The 26,733-nt window shown below is 36.8% G+C and overlaps 1 protein-coding gene across 3 annotated transcripts in view; it reads left to right on the top strand.

The window, feature by feature from the left end:
- Positions 1-26,733, top strand: part of DPYD (dihydropyrimidine dehydrogenase) — a 720,294-nt gene that overhangs the window by 37,256 nt on the left and 656,305 nt on the right. The window lies entirely within an intron of this gene.

Raw genomic sequence — 26,733 nt, 5'->3', positions numbered from 1 at the left:
TGATACATGCTTTCATGCTGAAAATAATCTCATTCCATACACTGTATGACCTGATTTTACATGTACTTAGAAATATAATTGCATATATGTAAAATGCAGCTGCATTTAAAAAAATATTTTAAATATTTTGTATTTGAATAATCTCAAAAATGTGTTTAATTTTACTCTTTAAGATATCTATTAAAAAAGTTAAAACTCATATAAATTTAGTTTGTTGCCGAAATTTCTTTTCTCAAAAATCTATAAACTTTTTCTTAAAAGTGTTTTGTAATGACACAGTGATGCAGAAGAGTTTTCCTGTTACAGATATAATTCAACTGAAGGAGCGTGTACTGCTACATACGAACTGTTGTACAATATGCTTTTGAGGAACAGGTGAACACTAGGTGTTCAATGTGAGCATCTTATATTCCCAGGGGAGGTTCAGGAGCAAAAATCTCTGAGGTTACTGGTTTTTGGAACATATTTAATTGGGGCTGTGAAATGATTACAGGGCTGGGCTTGTTCAGCCATAAATGCAGGTTAAGTACAACCTTAAAGGCAATGCTAAAGATGCTATATTAGAGGGTAGACATCTTTCAGTTGGGAAAGTAATTTCCTTTTCACCTGATTTCCCAAAATTAATTTCTCCAAAAGTAATTTTCTCAAAGTAAGTAGCAAGGCAATTAATAGTATTAGCTTATTTACCAGTGGTTCTTTCAGTACTTTGTTTATATATACTGTTTAGTATAATGATTTTAGTTTATTTTTATGTACTTTTTTTTCTTTCCTACACATGAGCTCTTTCTGGATAGGAATTGAGGGTATGTGCACATGTGCATTTGTATATATCTGATTTAATTTTTTTTTTTTTGTCACTGACCAACCAAAAAAGGTTTTTGAATAAAAAAAGAAATAGAAATATAGAGAAAACAACATGAGCTGGTAACACTGCCACTTACTCTCAGACCTGGATTTGAAGTTCAGTCTCCTTGCTCCAGTACCCTGGGCTTTGCGTTCTGCTGTGCCAGTGTACTAGAGGTCTCTGGAAGGACACTCCTGTGGTCCAAATTAGATAAAGGAACAGACCGACTGTAAGTCATCATCCTGTATAATGATGTGAACAATTGAAAGGCACTGAAAAAAGAATCATGCGATTTTCAAACTTACAATGCCCTTAAAGGCTATCAAGTCTAAATCTCTCATTTTAAAGGTGCAAGAACTGTGCTCCAGATAAATTAGATAAATTCTCTAAGGTCCCATTTATAGATTTTTAAACTGTTTGTTTAGGAAGAGAGGCTTTCTCTGTTATGATTGTTGTTTCTGTTATTATTATTATTTTGTGGAAATTAGCATTTTTATTCCATAATATTACCCTGTAAATTCAGTTCAGTAAATTACCCTGTAAATTGAATTGTAAATTCAATTCTTATTTTATCATATTCCATATAATTGGCAGATATGGTGAGATGGGCTTTCTCCATTAAATATATATTTATTGGTGCAAATTCCTAGGGAAACAGTTTGACAGCACCTTTGGCAGGATCTTTGACAATATTTTTTGATACCTGCGTTAGTTTGCCAGGGCTGCCTTTACAGAGGCCCACGGACTGGTGGCCCAAGGAAGAGAAATTATTTCTCAGTGCTCTGGAGGCTGGGGGTCTGGCTGAGATCAAGGTGTCAGAAGGCCGATTTTTTTCTGAGGCCTCCCTTTTCATTGTAGATGGCTGTCTTTTCCCTTTGTCTTCACGTGATCTTCCCTCCATCTGTGTCCAAATTTCGTCTTACAATGACACCAATATACCATGGAGAGCCCACTCAAAGACCTAATTTTAATTTAATTACCTCTTTGAAGGCTGTCTCCAGATGCAGTTACATTCTGAGGTACTAGGGGGTCAGGACTTCAATATACGAATTTGAGAGAGTGTACATACAGTTTACCCTACCGAGCTCTCCTTAGATTTTTTTTTTTTTGCTTAATTTTTTTTTCCATAGCACTCATCACCGATATACTCAATTTTTTGCTCACTGATATGTTGTCTTTTTCCACTAGAATATAAACCAAAAGGGCAGAGATTTCTGTATTTTATTCGTCATATGTTTTGTTTCATAAGCTATGTCCCCTGCTTCAAGAAATGTTGGTATTCACCAAATATCTGTTGAATGAGTCTGACCCTTATGTTACACAGTCTTTACACACTGGGTAGAAGCGTTGTCTGTCTGCCTGTGTAGCGCTGTGCAATTTGAAGGGTACCTTTGCATGTTGCATTTAGTTTCTGCCATGATCTGAACGGACAGCTCTGATTTGTTTCTTCATTTTACTGATGAGGAGGATTGTGCTGAAAACGTTAAATTATTTACTTAAACTCATTAAAATTACTTAGTGTTGCAGCCGTGTGTAGAATTCTGGTCATCTTGAATGTAGTGTCCTTTTGAAATAGGACAAGACTGTGGGGCCCTCCTGGGTACAAATCCTTTTTGTGTCCCCCATTTCTTGTTTGTAGGAAATAGGTTTCATTCAGCCTCTTTGACCTTCTCTGAGTTCCAAAGGGTAGATTCAAACAATGGCTTATCAGGGAAGGGAGGGAATGCAGAAAGGAGAGAGGAGCAGTCAGGAATAATAGTGCAACCTGGGGCAGGGGCCTGGTTCCTCCTCAAGGGATATATGTAATAATACCTTTGAGTTCTTCTGTAAGAACCAAGCTCCCCCTTTCCCCAGGTAGAGGATGGTAACTCCAGGCTGAGCACAAGATTTCTGGAACACTGTCCTGTTATCTCACCACTAACCAGTCATAAAAAAGTCTGCATACTGTGGAAGATAGCAAAGAGTCTGATCCCCTACCCAAATGATTCTCCCTTTAAAAATGCAGAATCTTCAGAGTTGTTTTTGGTGATGAATCCACCATATCCCCAGGTAGCTGACTTCCTGAAAAAAGCAAGCTTTCCTTTCCCAGCCAACTCTGTCTGTTGAGTATTGGCTTTCCAGTGGCAAGAAACCAAACCTGAGTTTGGTTACAGATCTTTCCAGTACCTTACCTGGCCTTCCTAGCAACACAAATAAAATTATTAGAAAATAGACACATCACAGTTAAGGAAAATGTAGATTGTAATGGTTGTCACATTTGTGAGCAGTGATCTTCCATCATTTCTGAAGACAGCTAAAAAGTTCGTTTTTTCAGCCAACTAACTGACCACCAAATATAAAGGTCCTATTTATGTATATTTACTGTGTTTGAATCTCTAACTATTTTGCTTTGGCTTTACAGTTTGCTGTTTTGATTTGACCCAGGTAATCACTAACTTAGCACTCTTTGCATTTCTGCATCAGAGTTGTGAGATGGGTTGAAGTCCTAGGGTCCTCCATCTGCCTCTCTTCTTTGTTTCCACTTTGGTCCTGGAAGCAACTGTCTATCAGGCACTGTACTGAATGCCACTCAAAGGTGAATAAAATCTGCAACATAAGTAGTCTAAAATTTTCTAATAAAATAGATCACATTTAGTCTTAACAAAATATATTATTTGTTTATGGGTGTCTTAGGAAATAGACATCTGTTTGGCCTGTAAAATCACCCTAAGAATGTCAGTTCTGAATTTTTTTACCCAAGGATTTCTTTCTTTGCCAAGTTAATACCATTCGAGTAATAATTAGAAATTCTGAATTCAGTAGGGGATTTAAACTGGCAAATGTGTTTTTACTGGTTAATGAAGCACGGAGCATTTATTTCCAGTATCTTTTAGGCAGGTGTTCCATAACTGCTGTTTACTGTTACCATTTTTGAAAATGTTGAACTGTCCTAATTACATAAATATTTTATACTCATTTTCCATTAGTAATTTTTGGAGACCAGAAAATGTTACAAATCGGAAAACTAATCCTGGGTGAAAATAAAAAGGCAAGGCAGTTAAACACAGCCAATCATTAGACATTTGTTTTTGACAATTTTAGCTAATTTGTTTTTTACCCATGGCACATAGTAGGTGCTTGAAGTAAAAATAAATAAATAAATAAAAATAAATCATAAGGTATATTAAGAATTTGCTGAATGCAGTTATGTTTCAAGTGCTTTCTATGAAGGAGCTCATTGAAGCTTCAGAACCACCCTGTGAAGTAGGTGCTATATTTTATCTCCTTTCGTAGACGAGGGAAGCTTAAGAAACCTGTCCAAGGTTCCACAACTGAGCAGTAGAACTGGGGGTTGAACCCATGCAGTCTGGCCCCTGAGTTCTTTAAACAGACTTTTAAAAATAAGTAAGTAAAAATATATCATTGACTCTTTTCCTTCTAGGAAATGACTAAAGTAATATATAGGTTTTGATAAATCATTTTTTTTCCCGTGTGTGAACTTCACAGTCGTAGTCCCTACTTTGCTTCTGCATTTATTGCCTGTTTACAGTGGGCCAGGCGTCGTGCCACTTAGCATTCTGGAATAAAGAGGAATATGATATAGGCCTTGCCAAAAAGGTAATCTATTTTTTTAAGAAGACAGAAATATCAATGAATAGTAATCTTTCAAAGAATCCATCATGAAGGAATTTTAATTATCGATGTGAGTTGGTCAGATTTGCCTTTAGCTGAGTCAGTCTAACTTCCAGTGTGGAAGTTGGGTTTAAGGAGGAAGACGGGAGGCCAGGATTCTGGGACTGGTGTAGACAAGGATGGAGACCAGGGGCAATGGGAGTGCAGGAGGGGGAGTAAGCCCGGACACATTCAGGGGTGTCTCAGTCTATTTGCGCTGCTGTAACAAAAATACCGTAGACTGGGGAGCTTAAACAAGAAACATTTATTTCTCCTACTCCTGGAGGCTGGAAAGTCCGAGATCAAGGCACTGGCAGATTCAGTATCTCGGGGGGGCCTGCTTCCTCATTCGTGGGTGACTGGCTTTTGGCCGTGTCCTCACATGGCAGGAGGCATGAGGGCGCTCTCGGGAGCCCCTTTGACAGCACTAATCCCATTCATGGGGGCTTCGCCCTCATGACCTAAACATCTCCCAAAGGCCCTTCTCCTAGTAACATCACGTTGAGGGTTAGCATTTCAGCATGTGAGCTTTGTGAAAACACAAACATCTAGTCCATAACAGGAGGTAAAATAAATATGACTTGGGAGTTGACTGTGTGCGTTGAGTTGTTTGGAGGATAAATTGAGAGAAATAATATATTCAGCTCGGGATTTTTTTGAGTTTCTTATACCTGTAGGACATCTTGTTTAGTTTAAAAGTTGTAGCTCAGTAAAGGGGTCAAGAATGGAGATGAAGAGTTTTGAATAATCAGCATATATGTGGGTGATTAAAAGCCTGTGGGTAGGGTTATCCAGGAAGAGCGTGGAGGGTAGACTCTGGGGACCTTTGGGCAGGAATTAGGCAGAAGCAAGTGAGGCACTGGCCTCAGGTGAAAAATGTAAAGGGGCACCAAGGGACTCAGAAATCAAGGTAAAGGATACAAAAATACAAATCGTACAAAAATATATAAATAATACAAAAATACGTAGCATATTCTAAAACATGCGTGTGGAAATGCACGCCACTTTCCTTTTGCCCCTGGCGCAGCTTGGCACCGAGCACCAGCACAGCAAGGGCAGGCGTAGACCGTAACTTCGCCAAGAAGCGCTCTGCGGGCGAGATGAGGACCACGGGAGCGGTGGGAGAGTTCCTGCCAGGAAGGAGAGGGCAGTGTGTTTTCCCTCTAACACCTGATTTCTGAATGTGGTTATTTTTCGTACTTTGGAAATTATCCTTATAGTTTGCCTTTTCTGCGGATCCATTTTTCCTTCTCAAATTTGCGTGACTATTAAGGGCTGAAATCCGCATGGGTAATAAAGTTATTACTCATCTAATCTCATTCAGACAGGGAAGGTGGAATCATTCTTGCTCGGATACCCAGCCGCTTGGTTCTGTTAAACTTGATGTAGAATGCAGGTCTCAATGTTGGTACATATCAAATTCACAGTATGGATTTCTGTTTCTAAGCTCCAAAATTAAATGGGTTTTTGACCAGATTCACGGTAAGGAAGCAATCCCTATTGTGCCCTGGCCTCTTCTTATACCATATTTTAGAACAACTTCTCAAGCTTGAGCTTGCTTTCCTGATTGCTGACAATAGCTTTCTTCCAAAAATAGACTCAATGCCTGAAGGAGTTTCTGGAATAATAATAAAAAATAACCAAAACCAAAATTCTTTGCAACTTAATGCTTTCTTCAGTGAGTGAAAAATACATTGTTTGTGTAGAGAATACACATGTCAGACTAGAAACTCAGGCTTGCAGGAAATAGAACTTTCTTATTTTCCTATGACTGAACTTAATTTTCATTTTGAGCTTCTTGAAGAGTGGAAGTGCAGTCACTGTCACTGTCAGGATTCTTCTTTCCCTGTTTGTCCCCTGTTCCCCTTTATTTCTCTGAGCTGACATCTGAGTTTCCGGGGATTTGGTGGCAGATGTGGTAGATGAGGTGAGCCCAGCTGATTCTTCATGACATCTTTCTACTAATAACCATCGTGGGCCATGTGGAGTCATCCTACATTCTCATTCACCAGGTCCCTTCCCATCCTCCACCTCTCTTCTACTTTGAAGCCACTCTGGAACACATGACAATCATTCCAATGTTCCTCTTAACCCTGGCGCTTGGGGAACTTCATGGTTCGGTCACCTCCTCCCAGGGCTTCATCTAGTTAGTGAGTGACAGGTCCTCCAGCCTATGATTTTCATGCACCTGGCTAGTGTGTGTCATCCCCCTGTGTCCAGCGGGAGGAACCCAGCACTGATCCTGTTTCTCTGGGATCTGCTGACATTTCTGGACCTTTCCCTTTCCTTTTGATTCTCATTGTGTCTTTTCCATTCTTAAAATATTTATATAGTTTAGATGGGAAAGAGGGAGTGGAGAATAAAATTTTCTTTGAACTCATCACACATTTCCTCCTAAATCCACTGCCTGTCACTCAGGTTCTTCAAGTTTCCTTGGAAATCTGACTTCGGACATCCTGTGTCTCATAGAAACTCTGCATCGCTGCTTTCTGTGCATACGTCCTTTCCTTTAGGAAATGAAACCCAGTGTCTTTGCTGCCTGACACGTGCAGATTTTAGTAAGAAGGAGGAAGAATTACGGTAAAGCATCCCCTATTTCGTCAAGTCTGATTTTTGAATTTGGATTTAACAGAGTTGATGATTATCTCCTATTCTGCATGTAGCAGGTTCTCACGTGAGCTCTTTTGGGGCAGGAAGACAGGGTAGGGTAAGCTCCTATTTTGGGTCAGAGAGACTAAAGAAAGAAGTGTGAGGCCAGGCAAAGCCACGCAGAACCCTGTGCTGGGAAGCTGAGACAGACAGTACCTGCAGGACTCTGAGAGCCAGTGCCTCCTTGAGTTTTGTTCCGTACACGCCTCACTTACCTCACCCCAGCACTGGCCCTGAAAACAGCTGCTAGCGACAGGGCTTCCACTGTCCTGGAGGTACCAGCGCAGTGTTTAAACTTGGGTAGCAACTGCCAGTCGGCAGCAGGGACTCAGATGACCGTAGATGGCACAGTGGCCCCAGAACTGGCTATCTCACTGGGTGAACTTCCCTGGTCATTACATTCATTTCCCAGTAATGCTGCCACATAGTATGCATTATTGGATTTTTTTGGGAATCATTAATCTGGTATGCTTTTACCATTTATATTTTAACAGCAGTTATCCTGCTGCAGTTCTTGGGAACACTGTAATGAATTAGAAAAAATAAGTTTGTTTTTAAATAAGTGTATTTTAGGTGATCTTTATTGGATAGTCTCTTCCATACTTCTACCAAAGTTAAAAATTATTACTGTATACATTTAGTAATTAATATTTTGTGTGGTGTTAGGAGAGACATTAACTGTAAGAAGGTATTTGACCTTTAAAAGAAAATGCAAGCGTAACAGTTCAGAGCATAGGGAAAAAATTGACAGAGAAAAAAATATACTGTTGAATGTGACTACATAAAAATCCTGTTGTCAGAGTATAGAACTTCAAGTAGAACAGGGATTCTGAGCCTAAAATCTTGCCTGTGGTCATTTAGACTTATGCAGACCTTGTAATTTTGAAATTGGAGTAGGATCTTCTGCCATATAAATTCTGACACAGAGTGTTTATTTTAATATGGTAGCATACTGCTTATGGGCAGGCATTTTTGATAGAAATCTTAAAGTGTAGGTACAGATTTCAAAAGAATTTTGGGTAATTGCAATTTCTTTAAGAACACAAAGTATACTCTGAATCTGTAATTAAAATATGAAATCATTGATTGGTTTCTGTATATGAAGTATGAACTCTATAAAGAGCATATCCTGACCATTTGGGGACATTAATCCAATGGCTGGAAATAAGACACTTACTGTAGCAGTGAATCTTTTAAAGAATTAATATATTGCATCACATTTTTCCTTATTTATACAACTCTACTACAGATAAATTATTTTACCAAATATTTATGGTATAAATATTTGCTTGAAATCTGAATTATAGTTTCATTACTTACAAAACATTAACGGAAAATGTAGTATGTGCCAGCCACTGTGAAAACTGGTGGAGAAAGGGACACTTTTCTTGCCCTGAGAACTTGAAGTCACTCACACAGGCATGTAACTTATTCACAGCCAAGCGTTGTACGTGTAGCCAAGCACAAGAATTATGACTGAAGTATGTAACCTGGTGTCGGGATTTAAGATCGACCTCCCTGAGGAACAGAATGTAAGCTGAAAATATAGATGAAGAAGAGAAAGAAAAAGAAGGATCCCGCCAGAGTGCACACCATATGCTGGGAACACCTGAGATGAGGGAGGATGTTGAACTAAAGGTATTTGAACAGTCTTAGTGCTGCGTGGCTGAAGTGCAGAGAGTGAGAAGTACAACGTGATGTGACAGAAGGTTTCAGCAGGGAGTCGTACAAGTGGCAATGACAGTGATGCTGTGAATAATTACACTTATTAAAAAGTTCCGCATTCTATTTTATTAAGAGAAGTGCATGTCATCTCAGTAAGAAAGCACACACTGCCACATGCTGTAATTCAGAATTTTGCCATATATTAGGTTCTGCCTTTGAATATATGTGTTTTCTTGGTCATTCCGCACATAGTATTGTCAGAGATTTATTCTCCAGGCAAAATATGTAATAAAATGTTAATTGACTAAAAAGAAGAAAAGCATTAACTCTTGATTTCCTGAGGCTGCTACAAGAAAGCTTTGCTTTAATTATTTATTTCAGACTGATCGCAGCTTTCTTCACATCCACGTGACACACAAATTAAACTCGTTTGTGATTGTCAGCCATCAGCCCTCTTACTTTTATTTTGCCCTTCTTTAGTTTGAAATTTTATGATGGTTAAGTGGTGGCTCGGTATCTTGTTTTTAACCAACTTTATTGTGACTTATAATGGAGTATAGTTATCTAGTCAGGGTTTAAACTGAACTGGAAAAACTTCTTCCTAAGTGAGGTATGTTTCAATTAGCTTTATTCATAAAAGAAAGAAAACTTTCCCTTTAAGGCGAGCTTCCTTATCTTTGAGGTTTGGTTTTTATGAAAGAAGACAGTGGAATAAAAGCTTGGTTAAGAGTGAGTTACAGAGATAAACTAATTGGGTTCAATTATTGGCAGCTGTGTGACCTTGAGTAAATTCCTTAATCTCTTCCTGCCGCATTTCCTCTTCTATAAAGTGGGGATGGTATTAACATCTACCTGATATGGTGGTTGTTAGGATTAAATAAGCCAATTTGCATACTATACTTAGTTCCTGGCATTTATATGTGTATGATCCTCTATAACCGTTATTGTTTAGCACTGATGGGTTGATGCCATGTTTCTGTTACTGCATGTGTAGGTCCAGCATGACAGTGGATACAGACCAGAGTAACTAAATATTGAAAGAATATAGAAGGGTAATAAACAGGAAGATATTAAGGATGGTAATGGAAGACAGAGCATTTTCTGCATTGCCCAGAAATTTCCTGGCAGCAAATTTGGGTGTGTGTGTTTGTGAGAGAGAGAGAGAGAGAAAGAGAGAGAAACACAGAGACAGAGAGAAATGGAGACACCAGGTTTTTTGAGCACTGCCTAATACATGGATAAAGTTGGAATACATTATCTTCCAGTGATTTTTTTTTTTTTTTCTGCCATACTTGGCTTTCTCCAAAAAGCTTCAGTATTACACCTTGGTCCTGCCCGGTTTCATCAGTCTACAGCTCTTCGTTGTCATGGGGACTTCACCCTGGCTGGTGCTGCTGTGTGAGCGACTGCAGGGAACTAACCTGAGATAAGCCCCCTCCCTTAGAGTGGCTCAGGAGTGAAACATTTTTCCTAAACGTTTGACAAGGAAGTTTCTCTTTGGAGAAGTTGTTCATATGAATTACGTATTAGTCCAAGAATATTGAGAAGGGAATCCAAAAGATTGGGGACCAACATGGATTGACTTGTTTATACAGAAATTCTTTGCATAGTCATAAATATTAAACTGGAATTGTAAGATGTATTGTAGGTCAATAAGTACTATATAATAAAGCAGATGTGTGTTAAGACTATCTCTATAAAAACAAAATATGTATATTTTAAAAGATATTAATGAAGCATATTACTGTATTTGCAAATAAGAAATATCTTTGCATATGGGAAAATAGAATGCTTTGAACAAAAGAAATCAGCTAAATTGTCTTTCAAGCCTAATGGTATATTTTACCTTTGCAAAACATTTATTTGGTGCTCATAGCAAATAAATATGCGAGTTTTGCTGTTTTCCGAATGGGCATACAATGGCAGCTGTCTTTCTAATCGCTCCCCTATTCAAGCACTAATCGGTGGAACCCACGTAGAATGCTAGCCGTCTGAATAGGTAGACAATGGCAGCAGCGTTTTTAATCACAGTCCTATTCAAGCACTAATCGGAGTGATGATTAAGGGACATTAGAGGGAGCACTTTGACATCTGATCCTTTGAACTGACGTCTGTGCAGGCTGCACTCCACGGAGCTCACTTGGCCAGACTGATTTCCTTAAATAAAGTGCCATGATTTCCAATGGAGGAAATATTACATTAGAGCCTATTGAAAAGATTAGGGATTGAGGCGCTTTTCTTTTAGCCGGGATTTGGTGTATGCTGTATACTCTAAAAACGAGAACGTTAATGTTGCACGCACTCTGGGGATCGGACTGTAGAGAAATAGCATGAAAAAGATCCTCCTTCAGTCACACACTTACAGTTGAATATGAACAGACTCTGCTTATGGGAGTTCATGAATGTAAGGCTATTTGGATTTTTATGTGTTGATCAAGATCAGCACGTCCTAACTGCACTGCATTTTTAAAATTTGTTTTCTTTAAACCAGGGTGTTTTAGTGTTACTTCTCTTGAGTTCCTTGAACAGCATGAGCAACAAAAATTGTGTTACACCCTATCTGCTTAGTCATGCTTTGATTCAGTAGTCTTTAATGGGACAGAATGGAATCTTACCTTTTTCATCTCCCCAGAATTTCTAACACCTATTTAGATTTGACTAACCTATTCTCCAGAACATTTCATATGATTAATCCTGAAAATATTAATATTTATTCAACATTTACAGATTGGATTGGTGATTAAAATTTCAACATCAACATTTGATGATATAGCTCCAGGTATCTATGTATTTCTGTATCTATCTAAAGATCCATATTTATATCCGTAAAGGAGAAAAAAAAAAACTTCTACCCTTTCACATTCAGTAATTGAGGTCTGTGAATTAAGCTGGCAAAAAACATTAATAGGAGGAAAAAAATACAAATTTTATTTGATGTTAATAGCTTATTATTATGTGCATAGAGGCTTAGAAAAGAAGTGAAGACCCAAAGAAACAGTTCAATTCATGGGCTTATAGACCATTTTAACAAAGGATGATAAGTTGTAGAGAAGTGACAAGTCCAAAGGAAAAGAGATTTGGGCTTCTAGGGGTGGTCAATAGTGAGGAGGTAAATATATGGGTGAAACAAACGGACGATAGAGTTACTTTAGACAGACTGCTATTAGACAGATGAGGGAGGGCAGAGAGCTCTTCTTGCAGTTGCTTTTTCTCAGTTGCCTTCAGTGCAAAATAATCTTTATGCTCAAGTAGCATATTTTGGGGTAGCGTACTCTGATCACCTTTATGTGTAATCTCAAGGGATTGAGTTCCTTGTGTATAAATTTTTTGTTCCTTTGATACAGGATTCTTTTCTACATGAGACTAATATTTATCGTAAGTTTTGTGATAAATATCACTGTGGTGTATACTTCTGTGGGTATCTGCCCCCCCAACTTCACAGGTGTGTAGGTTTGGACCCTTGAAGCTGCCTTTGTACCATCTGGCTCTGACCTCAATTCTGGTGCCTTGATCTGATTGAGAAAATTGACCCAAAGCAGATTCTCTCTTAGAAATCTGGGACAAGAGATTTTATTCCATTCTGGGCTATTTGAACAGAAAAAAATGAAACCTGGGTGTTGTAGGGTGGCCATTTTCTATCTGCCAATTATATTAAAAACAGAAAAAGCCAGTCTGAAGAGAGAGAAGATAGGGGTAGATGCAGGTAAAAAAGTTACCTGGGTTACACATGGCCTTTCTTCAGGAGAGTTTTGCAATTTTGTGTTTTGTGAGATACTCTTGTATCCAAATACAGCCTCCCTTTTTTGGCTGAAACTATGTAAGGTGGGTTTCAGGAATAGACAACCAAAAAAATCCTAAGGCACACAGTGGCATATGTCAAATTCAAATGACTTAGAAAAGGTGTTTAATTTTTAAGGAATATGTTAAATTATAATCAAGTAAGAAAAGAAAAACAGAATAGAGAGTAAGGATAATTAAATTTTATATGTTGGGTGAGGCAGTAGAGTGTAGTGTAATCAGCTCCCACTTAAGAGACAGACTGCCTGGGTGCAAATTGTGTCTCTGCACTTCCTGACTTGATCTTGGGTATGATTCTTCACCTGTGTCAGCTTGCTCCAGTTTCCTTCAAAGAAAAATAGAAATACTAATAATTATGGCAATCTAATTAAATTATTTTTAGGATTAAGTGAAGTAATGAATTTTAAAAAGGTACAGTACAAACCTTAGCATATAGTAAATGCTCAATAAATGATATTATTTTATTATTTTATTTTTATGTGGATATGGGGAATGTGTCATGGTTCACATGATAAAGCACATATCTAGGATTTCTTGGAAGAATTTTACATCTTTAGTAATAATTTACAGACATTAAAAATTGAGTAAGGCAATATGACATTTTTTTTATCTTTAGTGTGACTTGTTTCAAATGTCATATTTTTTTAAAAAGTTGAGGTAAAACCGACATATAACATTATATAAATTTCAGGTATACAGCATTGTAATTCAACGTCTGTCTATACTACAAAGTGATCACCACCAAAGGTCTAGTTACCATCCATCACCATACCGTTCATGTACCCCCTTCATCCATTTGGGTATTTGGTAAACAAATCCAGGCTGATGTATCCAGATGACGTTCATGACTGAACAGACCTTTTGTCATAAACGCTTTCAGTCTTCCTTATTCTATAAGAGACAAAACTTACACGTATGCAGTATTTTTAGTCTGTTTCCATGTTGCATGAGGTGCGGTAGTGGGTTACTTTGGATTCCCTTTGTTTTTCCCCTCCCTCAGCTCCAGTAAGAATGCAGGTGGCATGTATGACATGGCTTTGCCCTGATGATATGTTGGTTCACCCATTTTTGTCCATTTGCTTTTGGGTTTATTATGTTTTCTTTGAAATTACCTCCTACATGTTTTTGAGAGTTGGAATCTACGTCTGTACCTTTATATTTACTTGTCTATTTGTCTTTGTCTTCATCTCTAGATCTGTGTCGATATGCCTTCTTTTTTTCAGTGATACTTTCTGGCTTTAGAGCCAGCAGCTTTGAGAACTACGAATCGACAAGTAGTCCATTCACGTCCCCACAGCACGCCTGAGGAAGTCTGACAGTGTGAACGCCTTGCACATGTTTGGAACAATTTTTCTGTCATCTCTAGACTTTTGCCATGTTTTTGTTTAGTACAGGATTTTAAAGAATGAATAAAAGGAAGAGGGCCAGGAGGTCCAGCAGGGAGAACAGATGTTTGAATGTGTAAAATGCATAGGATCTTTGGGAGGCAAAGAACCAATATATAGTTGAGGTTCAAGGAGGGATTCCTGTCTGAGAGCAACAGAAGAAGAGTTTTAGAAGGAAGAGGGGAGATGAAAATGTCTAGAAAAGAAGATGGGATTGAAATTGAGAAAAAAAATTAATACACTTCAGGGATTTTGAATCTTTTTCTTAAGGCCATAAACTCATGATCTTGACTAGGATATTACCATCATAAAAGTAACATTTTAAAATTCATAAGTGATCTTTAGGATATTACTTTGGAACCTACTTTTTAGTTCGAGGTATCAGTAAAGACGACAGTTATGGGGATAGAGAGAATGGGGTTACGGATCCTTCAGACATTGTGAAAATTATTTAGCAAGAGTGAACAAGTCTTGGTTGGAAAAAGATGAAAAAATTAAATAAAATGTCATTCATCATTCAATAAACACATACCGAGTACCACAGTAGGAATTTAAGAAGGGGTGCGTACCTCTTATCAGGGAGACACAGACATCAGGGGAGCGCAGCCCTGGCGTGTGGGGGGAAGTGGCAGCTGTGGTACCACCGTGGTCGCCTGCTCCCCCAGTGGGCACAGTGCCTGGCGGATGGTAAGCACTCAAAGATCGCTGCCTATGATTTTCTTTCTTGATAGATTTTGTTATCATTGTTGCTGTTTTTCACTCTTATTATTGCTCTTATTAGAGGTATTTGGCCGTAAGGTCTCCTCTTTCTAATTACTGGTAATGTTAAAACCTCTGTGGTTCTGACTGTACCAGAAGTGCCTCTAGGCAGAGATGAAAAAAAAGAACAAGTGGAAGAGAAGATAACTTTAATCCAGAAAAAGGTTGAAGGAATTTATCAAGCCTCAAACTTTTGGATGTATATTGGGCACGTTATCTATGATGCAAGGTTTAGGCTTTATCAGCTCTACTAAGCATAATTAAATTGAATATCGTGCCCTTTCTTACAATTTTTTGATAGTAAGTGTTCTTTTGAATACTCTTACTTATCTTCCCTGTAACAACATTTTTTTTTTACTGCATTTATCTTATACCTTCTTAGAAAAATAATTGATAGTACACTTTGTCCAGCACTGAAGCGTTGCTTTCTTTGTGATGAATTATAGTGCCCTGGTTTTAATCTTTTGAGTGGGAAATATTATGAATCAATTGAACAGATAACCCCCAAAGAAAGAAAGAAATGGAAATGTGGAAATGGTGGCATTCCAGTCTTCTTTTCATTCATTCAGCAAACTGGGTTTGGACTGATGGTAAAAAGATGAAGAGTAAAGAAGGTCAAAATATAAACATTTAGATTTTTTAAGATAAATTTTGAATAAACTCAAAAACAGAAGAATTCTAGAACATTGAATAATGGTGGACCTTCTATAAGTATTTATGAAACAAATAACCGGGTAATTATGAAACAGTCACCTTTGCCAGGAAAGAGGGCAGTGATAACCTGAGAAGATGGTGGGGGATTTGAATCTGGAATATGCAGCAGGGTGGGAAAGAGAAGGGGAAGGGCAAGCAGAAGGACAGCATGTGCAGCCTCACGGGTCATGAGACGGGTTCTCGGTGGACCTCGGACACCACGTTATCACCAGGATAGACAGGACAGTAAAGGCCTTCTGAAGGCCTTGGAAGGTATATTACTGTCCACTCTTTTAAAAGAAGAACTTAAACAGAACTTATTTAATTTCCACAATAATTCAGTGATGTAAGTACCAGAGTTTTCCCTGTTTTTTAAAGACGAGGGAGCAGAGGGCTGGAGATGTTAAATTCCTTGTCCAAGTCGTGCAACTGGTAAGTACAATATTAACATCTGGGGATGAAATTGGGCATCTGCAAGTCGTAGCACACTTCAGAATATATAAAAATATATTCGTATTTTTACAAAAAGAAATCAAATGTTTGGAATATTTTGACTAAATTGAAACAAGACAGGAACAGATGTTACATTTACCCGCTTTTTTTCCCTGTTGTTTTTGTTACCAAGATACTCAGTCAAGTTTTACTAAGTTTCTCCAAAAATCAAATGAAGTTTTTCCAAAGAAACTTGGTTTCTGAGGCTTGCATTCTGTTTGAGTCTTTCTCTGGCCCTGTTAGCACAGTGTTGGTATCAGCAAATAATCTAGATGGAACATATACTCTAAGAAATGTTGGAAAACTGTCATAAATGTGACATCAAGATAACAATTCCAGTTTGTGTTTACAGAATGTTTTCCTCTAAGGAACTCAAAACACTTGACATTTGTCTTATCACCCTGGTGAAGTAGTTCTGTGATGGGTACTGTTGTTCTGTCATTCCTCTTAAGAGAAAATACAGAGAAAGTGTCCCGCGGTTGTTTTTTTTTAACAGTTACCTAAACTTTTTTTTTTTTTTTAATAGCCAAATAAGTCTCGGTAAATGACAACTTTATCCATTTAATTCCTCTGGCCAAAAACATTGAATTCTTGACATTCTTCTGCATTTTCTAGGTTCTCCTGGCTGGTCTAAGAATTAAATTGACATGAGACAGATCAACAGGAGAAAATAAAATTTAATAATGTGGGTTCCATGAGATTATGGGCCCCAGGGGTAAGTTAGACAACTGAGGCTTAATATGCCATCTGAGAGGAGACGGGGGTAGAGTTGGAGACTTCAAAGGCAGTTCACGTGGAGATGGGAAAACAGATGTTTGCTGTGCCAGAGACAGTGAAGTGCAGAGAGGACTTTGGCTCCAGCCCCTGCTGCGTTCCCCCTACCGCACTTAGCTCATATCCTCTGTTGTTGTATCTCTGGTGACAGTCCTCTTACTGGACCAGGTCCTTTATACAAATTATTTTCGGCAGTTAAGGAAGTAAAAACTCTTCCTAGGTCTTTTGTTTCTTAAAAACAATCAGCCCCAAATAATCCTCAAGCCGAACAGACACATTTTGGAGTGGCTCATTTTGTTTCTCTGCAATTACAATAACATGTTTCTGGAATCATGAATTCTGAAATCTTTCTTCTGGAAAGGAGCAAGACAGTGAGCTCTTGGCACTACTAGAAAATGATGCAAGTATTGAATTTATGCTATCTGTAAGGAAGGACTTTAATTTTCTGTTGTTTACTTAAAGGCTTCTGCAACGCAAACCCTCCCTTCATTCCAGAGCAGTTTTCGTCTCATATGTGAGTAATGGCTTAACCCACACTTATTCTTAATACTCTCTCTTTTTCAAAGACAGGATGGAAGACGTAGAGAAGTGTTCTCTGGAGCCAGGATGGTTGATTACAAGGATGGCTATCTAGAATTATGATAGAGTTTAGAACTGTGCTTCTTATACTAGTTTCAGAATGACAAAAGCAGGCATTTCTTCCTTAACAGATTTATTGTGTGTGTCTGTGTTTGAAATATAGAGGTTCTTCAAAGTGACCGTCTTGCCTAGATCTGAAGGCAATATTGAACTTAAATATTCTCCTATGTGTTCTTGTTTTCCCCTGGTCCTCAGGCATTAAAAAAGAAAACAAGCAAACAAAAAACAAAAAAGAAAACCACCCTATATTATTATTATCTTGAAACATTAATTAGAGCATGTCTTTTCATTGTCTTCCCATCACATTCAGGGTAAAACTGAGTTCTTGTGCAACCTGCAACGCTATCCCTCTTACTCCAGCTTCTGTTGTTCTCCTAATGACTTACTCTGTTCTGACCCCCTTGATTTTTTAAAGCATTTTTAAGTTCACAGCAAAATTGAGGGGGAGGAACAGAGATTTTCCGTATATCTACTGCCTCCCAAACATGCCCCCCTCTCTCATGATCAGCATCTCCCGTCAGAGTTATATCTGTTATACTTGTTGAGCCTTCATTGACTGTCATTGTCACCCAACCTCCATGGTTTATATTATGATTGACTCTTGATGTTGTGTATTCTGTAGGGTTGGACAAATGTATAATGATAGTACCCACCATTTTGGCATCATACAGAGTGGTTTAACTGCCTTAATAGTCATCTGTGCTCTGCCTGTTCATCCTTCCCCTCCCCTACATCTCTGACAACCACTGATCTTTTTACTGTCTCCGTAGTTTTGCCTTTTCCAGAGTGTCATATCGTAGGAATCATACAGCATGAATGGTTGGCTGCTTTCAGTTAGTCGTATGCATTTAAGATTCCCAAATGTCTTTTGATGGCTTGATAGCTAATTTCTTTTTAATGCTGAATAATATTCCATTATCTGTACCATGATTTATTCATCATTCAGCTTTTTGGCAATTATGAAAAAAGCTGCTCTTCACATCCATGTGCAGGTTTTTGTGGACACACGTTTTCAGCTTCTTTGGGTAAATATCGGGGTGGGGGGTGATTGCTGGGTCATGTAGTAAAGGTATGTTTAGTTTTGTAAGAAACTGCCAGATTGTCTCCCAAAGTGGTTGTATGATTTTGCGTCCTCACCAGCAACAAATGAGAGTTCTTGTTGCTCTGCATCCTTGTGAGCATTTGGTGTTGTCAGTGTTCCAGAGTTTGGTCATTCTAATAGTTGTATCTCCTTGTTGTTTTGATTTGCATTTTCCTGATGATATATGATATGGAACATCTTTTCATATGCTTATTTTCCATCTGTATATCTTTTTAGATGAAATGCTTGTTGGAATTTTTGGCCCATTTTAAAATCAGGATGTTTCCTTTCTTATTGCTGATTTTTAAGAGTTCTTTGTATATTTCAGATAATGACCCATTATCAAATACATTTCTGCAAATATTTTCTCCCTGCCTGAGACTTGCCTTCCCATTCTCTTGGTATTATCTTTTGCAGAGCAGAAACTTTTAACTTTAACGAAGTCCAGCTTATCAGTTATTTCTTTATAAGTGCTTTCGGTGTTACGTCTGAAAAGCCATTTCCACACCCAAGATCATCAAGGTCTTCTCCTGTGTTATCTTCCAGTTTTATAGTTTTGTGTTTTGCATTTATGTCTAGATCTAGTATGAATTAACTTTTATGAAGGATATAAGGTATATGCCTCGATTTTTTTTGAATGTAGATTTCCAGTTTTTCCAGCACCCTTAATGAAAAGTCTGTATTTGCTAAATGGTATTGCCTTTGCTGTCTTGTCAAAGGTCAGTTTCTGTGGGTCTGTTTCTGAGCTCTCTCTTCTGTTCCTTTGATCTATGTATCTATTTTTTTTTTCAGTACCACACTGTATTGATTACTGTAACTTTATAGTAAGTCTTAAAATTGGGTAGTGTCAGTCCTCCAGCTTTGTTCTTTTTCAGTGTTGTGTTGGCTATTCTGGGTCTTCTGCCTCTCCGTATAAACTTTAGAATCATTTAGTATTTAGTACCCATAAAATAATTAGCTGGGATTTTTTACTTGGATTGCATTTCATCTATAGATCAAGTTAAGAAGAACTGACACTTTGACAATATTGAGTCTTTCTCTCTGGGATCATGGTATATATCCCCATTTATTTAGTTCTTGTTTGATTTTGTTCATTAGAGTTTTGTAATTTTCCTCATAGAGATCTTGCACATATTTTGTTAGACTTACACCTAAGTATTTCACTTTTTTGGCTGCTAATATAAATTATAGTGTGTTTTAAGTTTCAGATTCAATTTGTTCAAGTATACAGGAAAGCGATTGACTCTTGTTTGTTCATCTTTCATCCTGTAAGCTTGCTATAATGACTTACTCGTTTCAGGAGATTTTTTTGGTCTGTTCTTTCCAATTTTCTGCATAGATGGTAATATCATCTGTGAACAAAGACAGCATTACTTCTTTCTTTCCAACCTATATACCTTCTATTTTCCTTTTCTTGTCTTATTTCATTAGCTAGAACTTTCATTACAATGTTGAAAAGGAGGGGTGAGAGGAAGTGATTAAGACGGGACATCTTTCCCTTGTACCTGATCTTAGTGGGAAAGCTTCAACTTTCTCATCATCAAGTATGTAAAATGTAGATTTTTTTTTTGGATACAATGTTCAATTTGAGGAAGTTCTCTATTTCTAGTTTACTGAGAGTTTTTGTCATGAATGGATATTGGAATTTGTCAGAGGCTTTTTTATGCATCTTTTGATATGATTGTGTGATTTTTCTTTTTTAGCTTGTTGATGTGTTGGATTGTATTAGTTGATTTTCAAATGTTGGACCAAACCTGTGTACCTGGAATAAATATTACTTGGTCATGATGTATAATTCTTTTTATACACTGTTGGATTTTATTTGCTAATACTTTGTTGAGGATTTTTACATCTATGTTCATGAGAGATACTTGTCTGTAGTTTTCTTTTTTTTATAATATCTTCGTCTTGTTTTGGTATTAGGGTAATGCTGGTCTCAGAATGAGTTAGGAAATATTCCCTCTGTAGATTGTAGTGAGTGGGTATAATTTCTTCCTTATATGTTTGATAGAATTCACCAGCGGATAGAATTCATCATCTGGGCCTAGTGCTTTCTGTTTTGGAAGGTAATTAATTATTGATTAAATTTCATTCATAAATATGGTCCTATTCAGATTGTCTTATTTCTTTGTGTGTGAGTTTCAGCAGATTGCATCTTTCAAGAAATTGGTCCTTTTAATCTAAGTCATCAAATTTGTGGGTATAAAGTTGTTTTTAATATTCCTTTATTTTCCTTATAATATCCATAGGATATATAGTGATGTGCTCTCTTTCGTTTCTGATGTAAATAAATTTTGTCCTCTGTCTTTTTTTCTTAGCCTGGCTAGAGGCTTAGCCATTTCATTGATCTTCTGAAATAACTGGCTTTTGGTTTAATTGATTTTCTTTATTGATTTCTTGTTTTCAGTTTCATTAATTTCTTTCTTTTTCTCTAATTTTGCTTAATTTGGTTTTCTTTTGTTGGGTGGAAACTTAGATTATTGATTTTAGATCTTTCTTCTTTTTCAATATATGTATTCAATGCTTTAATTTCCTTTCAAACACTACTTTCTCTGCATCCCATAAATTTTGATAAGTTGTTTTAATTTTTATTTAGTTTAAAATGTTTTTAACTTCTCAAGATTTCTTTTGATCCATGTGTTATTTAAAAGTGTATTGTTCAATCTCCTTGTATTTTACAATTTTCCAGTTGTCTTTCTGTTATTTATTTCTAGTTTAATTACACTGTGGTCTGAAAGCAGACATTGTATGTTTTCTATTCTTTTAAATCTGGTAAGGTGTGTTTTATGGCCCAGAATGTGGTCTGTGTTGGTGAATATTCCATGTGGGCTGGAGAAAAATGTGTATTCTCCTGTTGTTGAATGAAGTAGTCCATAAATGCCATTTATATCCAGTTAGTTGATGTAGTTGTTGAGTTCAACTATATTATTACTATTTTTCTCCCTGATGCATTTGTTCATTTCTGATGAGGGATGCTAAATTCTCCAACTATGAGAGTAGACTTAATTTTTTTTTCTCTGTAGTTCTGTAAGTTTTTGCCTCCCAGAGTTTGACATGCTGTTGTTAGGCACACACACATTAAAGATTTTTATGTTTTCCTGGAGAATTGACCCTTTCATCATTGTGTGATGCACTTCTTTTTATTTATTTATTTATTTTTAATGATTCTCCACTTCACGTTAATTAACAATCCATTACCTCATATGTTTACTTTATTTAGTTATTTATAGAAACATTTAATTTTTACTTTTTTTTTAGCAGATTTCAATTATATGTTACAGTATTATCAATTAAACTTACCATGTTCTACATTAGATGTTCAGAACTTACTCATTTTATAATTGAAAGTCTGTACACTTTACTAACCTCTATTTACCCCACCCCTGACAACCACTTTTCAACCCTCTGTTTCTATGAGTTTGACTTTGTTTTTAGATTCCACATATAAGTGATACTATGTGGTATTTATCTTTCTGTCTGACTTACTTTACTTACCATAATGTCCTCCAGGTTCATCCATGTTGTTGCAAATGACAGGATTTCCTTCTTTTCTAAGGCTGAATTACTATTCCATTGTATATATATACCACACTATGTTTATTCCTTCATCCATCATTTCCATATGTTCTCCACAGTGGCTGTACCAGATTACATTCCCACCAGCAGCGTACAAGGATTCCCTTTCCTCTGTGTCCTCTCCAGTGTTTCTTACCTTTTTTCTTTTTTGATGATAGACATCCTAACTGCAATGAAGTGATATCTCAGTGTGGTTTAGCTTTGCATTTCTCTGATGATTAGTGAGATTGAGCACCTTTTCGTGCACATGTTGGCCATATGTATACCTTTGGGAAAATATCAAAGTCCTTTGCCCATAAATAGGGTTATTTTTGCTATTAAGTTGTAGTAGTCTTGTATATTTTGGATATTAACCCATTATGAGATATGTGGTTTGCAAATATCATTTCTTTCCATTCTGTAGGTTGCCTTTTAATTTTGCTTATGGTTTCCTTTGCCGTGCAGAAGCTTTTTAGTTTGACCTAATCTGACTTATTTATGTTTGGTCTTGTTGCCTTTGCTTTTGACAGCAAATCCAAAACATCTTCCAAAGACCAACATCAAGGGAATTTTTCCTTTGTTTTCTTCTAGAAGTTTTACAGTTTCAGGTCTTATGTTTAAGTCTTCAATCAATTTCACGTTGATATTTGTGTAAGATAGGGATCTAGTCTCATCATTCTACATCTGGCTGCTTCTTCTGTGATGACTGTCCTTGTTTGGAAGCCTGCTCTTTCTGAAGTTAATGTACCTGCTCTTGGAGGGAACTCTCACAATGTTTTGGGGGGTTCCTTATAACTGGTTCCCTTGGAGACTTTCACTCTCAGACTTGTTCACATTGAGCTTCCATCAATTTGTCAGTTACAGCTCAGCTTTTCCTACCCCGGCACTGGTTTTCATGGCAGTTTCCTCTTGTTAGTCTCTACACAGGTAAGCTGTGACTCCTTGTATGCACCTGTCTGTCTTTCCAATCTTGGGGAAAATGGTTTGGTCCAAGTCCTCTCTTCTTTTACAAGCCTAAGAAGAGTTGTTAATTTTTCAGTTTGTTCAGCTTTTTACTTGTTGTTAGGATGCAGTGGTGACTTCCAAGCTCTTTACATGCAGAATCAGAAACTGGAGGTTCATGCCTCCTTGATTTTTCATGAAACATTTTATAACTTACTGCCTCATGACATTTACACTGTCTTTTCTTTCTGTCTGGGATGCTTCTTTCCCAGATATCTGCACAGTACACTCTTACTTCCTTCAGATCTCTGCTCATCTGCCATCTGATTGGCAAGATCTTTCTTGACACCCAAAGTCACATAGCAACATCTCCCATCTCAGCATTTCTTATTCTTCCTAACCGTACTTAACGTTTTGCTATTGTATTTGTTATCCTCTATATATTTGCTGGTTTAGTTGTTTACTGACTTTCTCTCTCTCTAGAATGCAAGTTTCTTGAGGGCAAGGATTCAGTTTTGTTCACAACTGTATCCTCAGGGATAAGACAAATACTTGGCAATAGTATATACACAAATTAGTGAAACAGAGCTTCTAGAAACTAAATCATGCTACTATCTCAAGTCTAATTAATGAAATTTAAAAAATACAGCTACACGTATATCAAAATTGAAGTTCACATCTAAAGTTTGGTTTTTCAAATTCATTTACTTCTTTGAACACCAATATTTTCATGTTGTATCCATTTTGAGGTGGATTGAAATTAGAAAAATTAACCTCTGGGGCATTCAATAAAAGCGTCTGTGGTAGAATGCCTAATTTTCTCTTGCAGGATACCATCTAACAGAATCATTTAGTGAGCAAAATGATTCTCAGATTTTATAAGTAAATACTATAATACAGGTGTCTTCCTGGCTTTTCACTGAAAAGGCTGTTTTAGATCATAAGGAGAAAAATATCGGATAGCTTATATCTTTGGATTGTTTTGATGAAAAGGTTTTTATTTTTGTCTGAAATTATTCTCTGTAAAGGACTTGAAGAGGAGCATATTATGATTTTTCTATGAAAAAGGATTCCAAAATGAAATCAGGAATAATATTTCTTACCCTGATGCACTTAAGACCTGGACTTTTATGAAATTGTGAGATCCCTTTGAGGCATACTTTGTAATATTGTTTATAGGTTAAAATTTCACAAACAGAATAACTCAGGTGAGGAGAGCACCACCTATTTTACTACAAAGATGTACCAGTTTTCCCATCATTACAAACTGAGTGATCTTTTAGTGCAGCATTTCCCAACATTTTTTTTTCTTTTGTTTTAGAACACCATGACACATACAGATATGGATAATATATGCATGCCTCACTGAGGTACCAGGGCATCATATAAGTAAATTTAAATAAATAAATATATAAAAATGTATAACATAAATGTCAGTATATAAAATTAATGTAGTAAAAATCAAATACAGAAGGGATCAATTAAGTATTTGTAATTTGTAAAAAAACTTTTAAAGGGGATGTTTTTGAAATTATTAAGATCATGAAATAGTTAACAGAAAGACCTATATAAATGTTGTTTAAATATATTTTCAAGTGTTGTAAATTTTGAATATGTCCAAATGACTCAATTTTTATCAGTATAAAAAATGTTATCACTTTACATCTATCAATATGTCCTGTCATACCTCTAAGCCATTCACAGAAGGCCAGTTGAGAAACTCCATTACGGAAGTCATAGTGAGAGGCCACCACATGTGTGACAGCTATGCCCTTGCCCTCCCGTGGCATCTTTTGATTGAACCAGGTCACTTACGTGGTAAATCCAAGTATAGCAAAATAAATGTAATGTTATTGACTCATGCTCATTGGAAATCTAACTCTTAATACTATAACACACACAAAATAACTTTCAGCAAATATCTCCTGACAATATATTGTGGAAAGAATGGACCTATGTAGATAATCAAGAGAGTGAAGGGAGAATGGCAAAAAAGAAACAGAAAAAAAATAGATTGAGAAAATAGTAGTGATGGAAATTCTATGGTAAGTTTCCATTATATGAATGAATAACCCAAATCAATAAATTATGAATTTTAGGCCTCACTCATATTCTTTGGAATAAATGATTTTAAAATATCCCTGGATCTATTTCAATATTTTCACAGATATTGTCCTAGAACAACCAAATGCACAGAGATATAAAAGCTTGAGGATACTTATGGAGAAAAAAATTAAATGCATTTCCTATAGTTGAGTGAACAAGCTTACTCTGCTTTTAAAGTTGTTTATTTTTCTTTTCAAATCCAAATAATAGGCGGGCAAATCTTTACCCCAACCAACCAGTGTCAATAAATAATTTTACAGTGTTGAGTTCTTAGAGCTCCTACTAAGAAAGTCCAAAACCCTATGGAAGAAGCTAATTTTGAGTGCAGTACACATTTTTCCCCCTCTGCCTCTGTAGCAATATTTTCTCTTCTAAATATAAACACATAGCCTAGGTTTTTCACTTTAAGAAATAAGTTGAAGTAAATATATTATAGCAAGGTATTCACACATGTAACCACCTAAATAGTTAAATCTCTTTCATCCGGAATCAGATCTCAAAATCACTGCCTGTTTTCTGGAAATGCCAAGCACTCATTTCCTTTTTACTCCCGAACTCTCTACAGTCTGGTTTCTACTTACTGTGCTTCAGTGAAATCACACTTACCAAGATCACAAATGGCCTCAGTGTTGTTGAGTCCAGAGAACATATTTCCAATCATTTTTCTTACTGGAACTCTCTGTGTAACTTGATATGTGTACCAGATGCATTCTATCTGTCTGTCTGTCTGTCTGCCTATCTATCTATGATCTATCAATTGGACATCTTCACCATGGACACCCCCACAGGAACATTAATTACAAAATGAAACAATATTTCCCCAGAAATCAATTCCACTTTTATCCATCTGAGAAACCTTCTATTTATTTGATCAAGGACCAAAGATAATCTCACACCATTCAAATACATTCACTAAACTCAGTCTTTTCCTTCAAGGGTCAGCTAAGGTTTTATATATTTTGGGAAACCTTCTCTGATTACTCCCCCACCCGCCAGCACCCTGAACCCACCTCCAGAGTAGCCAACCTCCCTCCTTTCTGCTTTCTCTTTTTTCTTTTCTCTCCCTTTCTGCAATCAACTAATCTCTGTTGAGGACTTACTAACTCCCTGGCACTGCTGTAAGCAGTTGGAATACAACTAAACAGACAAAAATAATTTCTTCATGGAACTCTCATTCTAGTCAGGGGAGACAGATGATAAAAACTTGCAAGTAAATAAGTTATATGACACTGTTAAAAATACTTACATTATATTTACATTGTTTGTAATGCACCTTGTATTTTTGTTTTGTACTTAAAATTTTTTATTATATCTAGACTTTGCCTTTCCCACTAATGGGTGAGCGCTTTTCCCAAAATAGCCTCATCTCCATTCCTGTATTCCAGGGTCTTACACAAATTAACTTTAGACTAATGCCTCTTTCATGCTTTACTGGGACCCTAAGACAAGTGTTCCCTGAACAGATCTGTATTACTGTTGCATGCATTGTTATTTTCTTTTTATTCCAAATTGGGGGTTTGCTTTTTATTGATTACCTCCCAGATACTTAATATTATGTGTAATCTTATGTAACTTGTAACTAATGTTACAGTGTATTGATCATCAGGAGGTTATAGACTTTTAAGAAGAGTCTGCTATTAGTTGCTGCATATGAAACAGATTTCACCTGATTCCTAGGCAGTGCATGTTGACTTATTTCA

Source organism: Camelus bactrianus, chromosome 9 (genome assembly GCF_048773025.1).
Source record: "Camelus bactrianus isolate YW-2024 breed Bactrian camel chromosome 9, ASM4877302v1, whole genome shotgun sequence".
NCBI classification, from domain to species: domain Eukaryota; kingdom Metazoa; phylum Chordata; class Mammalia; order Artiodactyla; family Camelidae; genus Camelus; species Camelus bactrianus.
This window is presented reverse-complemented; position numbering and strand designations above follow the sequence as displayed.